The sequence below is a fragment of the Capra hircus genome, chromosome 20, assembly GCF_001704415.2.
Source record: "Capra hircus breed San Clemente chromosome 20, ASM170441v1, whole genome shotgun sequence".
Classification (NCBI taxonomy): domain Eukaryota; kingdom Metazoa; phylum Chordata; class Mammalia; order Artiodactyla; family Bovidae; genus Capra; species Capra hircus.
Window position 1 is genome coordinate 13488669 of NC_030827.1, and position 5557 is coordinate 13494225.

The following is a 5557-nucleotide window of genomic DNA, read 5'->3' on the forward strand; positions in this document are numbered from 1 at the left end:
GGCTAACTTTGCTGGACTTATAAACAAATTGGACTTAAATGCTCTTAGAACAGAACTTTTTCTTTATTGGGGGACTTACTGTAGTGGAATTCAAGGACTTTCCTTTGGCTCAGAGGCGAAAGAATATGCCTACTATGTAGGAGACGCGGGTTCGATCTCTGGATCCGGAATATCCTCTGGAGGAGGAAATGGCAACCCACTCCAATATTCTTGCCTGGAAAACCCCATGGACAGAGGAGTCTGGCGGGTTCCAGTTCACAGGGTCATGAAGAGTCGGACACGACTGAGCGACTAACACTGTAGTGGTATTTTGTATTCACCTCCTTGCACTCATAGCATACACAATATATGATTTTTTAAAATAAGCTAGTTTAAGAATGCCCTTGACAGACTTCCCTGGTGGTCCAGTGGTTTATAATCCGCCTACCAATGCAGGGGACATGGGTCCCTGGTCAGGGGAAGATTCCACATGCTGTGGGCAACAAAGCATTAACGTCCAAACTGCTGAGCCTGTGCACCCTAGAGCTCACGCTCTGCAACAAGAAAAGCTGCCACAGTGTGAAACTTGTGCACCCAAACTGCCGAATAGCCCGTGTTTGCCACAACTTGAGAAAGCCTACGCACAGTAATGACTGCGCAGCCAAAAATAAATACATAATTGTCCTTGTAAAAAGTAGTAAAAATTATTAATTTTACTAAATCTTCACTTCCTAGCATACACCTATTTTCTTTTTATAAAACCTTTTTTTTTTTTTTTTTTTTAGTTTTTACCTCTTTTTTTTTTTTTTTTGGCCTCACTGTGCAGCATGTAGGATCTTAGTTCTTCAACCAGGAATCAGACCCCACCTACACCTTCATTGGAAGCCCTGAGTCTTAACCACTGGACCAACAGGGAAGTCCCCCAGCTCTTTTTAATATGTGAAGAATTGGGAAGTACTGCTGCTGCATGCCCAAATAAGATGGACATCTCCAGAAAATGCTCTTGTGTGATTGTTGGAGTTTTCACTCAAAAATGCAAATTTCTAAAAATTTGTATCCACCATATGGAGCTTGACAGCTTTCTAGTATTTAAACGTTTCTGCTAAAAACACCACTGATATTAACAAAAGTGTTTTTTCACATTATATAGTGATTATAATTGCCCATTTGAAAATCTCTATAGCTCATAAGGCAGTTTTCAACAGAACCAATACATGCTATTACAAAATTAAAAAGTTATCAAAGTGGAAGATGGACCCATGGATTTTACTGTAGCAAAATACAGAAAGTTAACTGATATGGTTTCAGATTAAATCCACATTGTAATTGCACTCTAGGAAACAACCACATGTCCAGTTTGGGATAGTTATCAATCAAGATATCTCATATCATCTAGAAAGACAATGAAAATAGTTTCCCCTTTTCCAACAACTTATCTGTTTGAGACCAAATTTTCTTCATATGTCTCAACCTAAACATATCACACAGATTGAATGCACAAACAGATAGGGAAATCCAGCTTTCTTCTATTAAGCCAGACATCAAAGAGCTTTGAAAAATGTAAAGCATTGCCACTCTTAAAGTTCTTTTTGGAAAATATCACTTTACCATAAAAATGCATAATTTAGCTCCACAGCCATTTGGGAGCAGGCTCAAAAATTTATCATTTATGTAAGTACATAATGGGTTTATAATTATTTTTAAATGGGTTTTTAAATATTAAATTTTACAGATTTAATTTCTAAGGTGATAAATATGTACAGATACCCCATAAATCTTTTAGGGTCTTCAATAATTTTTAAGAGTATAAAGTGATCCTAACACCAAAATGTTTGAGAATTACTACCAGAGGGATAAGCACAGGGAGAATTGGGAGCACACACTAGGCTGCTTAAACTTAGTGCCAATGGAAGGCTTCCCAGAAGAGATGCCATTTGCACTTAATCTTGAACAAATAGGAATTTGCCAGGCAAGGAGGGAGAGCAGAGCAGTGACAGACTTTCTAAACTGAGGTGAAGAATATGCAAAAATAGATATGAGAGCCAGGTGAGGTCCACAATATTCAAAGTTTAGTATTGCAGTCCAAAGGCTGAAGAATGACTAGAGATGCACGTGAAAGAATAAGCCTTCATGAAATATACTGTTTGTCATACTGAGAGGGTACTTTATCACTAGTTGTTGGGAGCCACTGAAGATGTTTGAACAAAAGAGTGAATATGTCAGATTCCTAGAGTGATTGCCATCACTTAGAAATAGAGGTATGTTGAAAAGGTGGAAACTAAAGATAAAAGGGACTCGTTCAAAGAGTAAGTGATGATAGTAATGAAAGCAAGGAACAGTTCTAAATCGGGGGATCGTTGAACCCTTTTAAAAATAAATGAAGTAAAAGCCACTGATTCAGAAAAATATATATGTACATACACTTGGTTTTAGATACAATTACAAGTGCTTTTTGATCTTCCTTAAGCCCAACCATGGATCCCAGTATTAACTACCACTTGTTTAGAACACTGGTCCTCAGACTCTCACGTGCATCAAAATCACCTGAAGGGCATGTTAAAACAGACCCAGACTGATGGGGACTTGCCCCGGTGGTCCAGTGGCTAAGACTCTGAGCTCTCAATGCTGGGGCCCTGAGTTTGATCCCTGATTGAGGAACTAGATCCCACATGCCACAACTAAGACCCAGTGCAGCCAAATAAATAAAAATAAATATTAAAAAAAAAACCAGACTGATGGCTCCATCCCCAGATATTCTGACCCCATTTTGAGCACCACTGGTTTAAAAGGTTATAAAACATTATTTAGTAGATTTAGTTATCTACCATTGATGGTAAAGCAGAGGGAGGATTTGTTTCTGGCCTGAGGGACTATGTAATAGTGCCATAGTTTAGGACCAGAAATAAAAAGGAAGAGCAGATTTGTAGAGAGGAAGGAAAAAATATTGAAATCCATCATGGACAAGTTCCTGAAATGAAATTTAAGGAAAATGTCTAGAACAAAGATAAAGTGAAAAAGTGAAAGTGAAGTCACCCAGTCGTGTCTGACTGTTTGTGACTCCATGGACTGTAGCCTGCCAGGCTTCTCCAGTCATGGGATTTTCCAAGCAAGAATACTGGAATGGGTTGCCATTTCCTTCTGCAGGGGATCTTCCTGATCCAGGGATCAAACCTGGGTCTCCCACATTGCAGGCAGACTCTACTGTCTGAGCTACCAAGTATGTGCTTTAAACTTGAAAGCAGATGCAATTAGCCAGGCAAGAGAAATGCATTGAATAACATTCAAAGGACGAATACAACAAACAGCCAAAAACAAAACCAAGCCAGGAGGGAAATTAGAAGGGAGGATAGTCACAAAAGTTAAAGGAGGAAAAAGTTTTAATGGGATAAAATGAAGAGAAGGGAGGAAAGAATGATTAAAAAGAGTCAAATTCTGCAGGGATGACAAAATCACGAATACAATGGGCCTATCTGTAGATGTAATGTGACTACTCAGGCAAAAACAACATGAACCAGTTCAGAGAAGCAAAGGTCACAGTGTCACTATTACTTCCTCTGATTCATCTATGAATCTCTCAAAAGGGTACATAGTTAACAGCTGCTTAAGTAGGTATTCAAAAAGGGGAGATACAGTTTAAGTCTTTCCCAATCCCTGTTTCTCAGCCACCTAGTTTCCCTTTCATGGGAAAATAAATTACATTGTTTGTTTAACATTCCTCTTGGTCAGATACTCAGCTAGGTGCCTAATTGTTGTTGTTTAGTTGCCAAGTTGTGTCCAACTTTTTTGCAACTATGGATTGCAGCCCACCAGGTTCCTCTGTTCATGGGATTTCCCAGGTCAGGATTCTGGAGTGGGTTGCTGGTTCCTCCCTCAGTGATCAAACCCACGTCTCCTGCACTGACAGGCAGATTCTTCACATCTGAGTCACCAGGGAAGCCGTTAAGTTGCCTAATAAATAGGTCATAACAAAAGAATTTCAAAGTAACTACATCAAGGCTATGTTTTTTTCCAGTATTCATGTATCCATGTGAGAGTTGGACTATAAAGAAAGCTGAGCACAGAGGAATTGATGCTTTTAAACTGTGGTGTTGGAGAAGACTCTTGAGAGTCCCTTGGACTGCAAGGACATCCAACTAGTCCATCCTAAAGGAGATCAGTCCTGAGTGTTCATTGAAAGGACTGATGTTGAAGCTGAAACTCCAATACTTTGGCCACCTGATATGAAGAGCTGATTCATTTGAAAAGACCCTGATGCTGGGAAAGATTGAAGGCAGGAGGAGAAGGGGACAACAGAGGATGAGTTGGTCAGATGGCATCACCGACTCGATGGACATGGGTTTGGGTGGACTCTGGGAGTTGGTGATGGACAGGGAGGCCTGGCGTGCTGAAATTCATGGGGTCACAAAGAGTAAGACACGACTGAGCAACTGAACTGAACTGACATATACACAGAAGAGTGTTAAGACCAACATAAAGCGAGGATTTTTGTGTTTTTTTTTTAATTAATATGTTTATTTCTCAATCATGCTATCTATCCTATGTTCCAGGGAATTCTGCTCCCTGTAGTTCCCACTGTATATTAACAAATCTGACATACAAGACAGTTTCTTAGCCTTTAGTATAGAATGTGGTCTTCTAATGAACCAAATTAAAGAAAAATTTTTTCCTGACCTATTTCAATAAGTTTTGGAGGAAACATCAAAGAAACATTTATTAAAACTTTTAAGGAATAAACATTCTTATAGAATTTATTCCCACAGGGATTCATAGGAATATTTGCAAATTTTAAGAGCAGCCATGTTATAGTCTTACCCTGTTTGACTGTTTAGACCTAGCTGTCCTTCTTAAAAACTTAACAGAATAATAAAAATCGAAGTAGAATTTTCCACTATGAAATGCCCAAAGCTCTTCACTCTGCTGTCAGTAAAGTATTACTAGAAATGGATTTAGTACAAGGAATGCAACGTTAATCCTTCTTTTGGGTTTTTATGGAGGCTTTGGGGGTTTATGGAGGCTTCATTACATAGTCATGATTGAATTACTGGTCTAGCCCCTGTCTCCTCCCCAGAGGTGAGTGAAGGAGTTAGGGGCAGACACTGACAGTTCCAATCCTCTAATCTTAAGGTTGAGTTGCCTGGCAACCAGCCCCCATCTTTAGGTTATCTAGATGCTTTCCTCAAAGTCACCACAGTAACATAAAAAAAGATACTTTTGTGTTTCTCATCACTTAAGAAATTCCAATGGTTTTGGAGCTCTGTGCCAGAAAACAAATAAATGTGTCTCATTATAAATCACACTATCACACCTACCCTAACTAAAGATTTGTATATGTAACTGGCTTCTGGTCATCTCCCCCTGAATGTCTGAAAAACTGTTCAAACTCAAAATGTCTGAAAGTGATGTATTTGTATTTATATCAAACCTGCTGTAATTTTGTACTTTTCAATGTCTTTACTTGTATATGCATGAGTTAGTCGCTCAGGCATGTCCGACTCTTTGTGACAACCCATGGACTTTAGGTCCCCCCAACCCCCCAGGCTCCAGGCAAGAATACTGGTGTGGGTAGCCATTCCCTTCT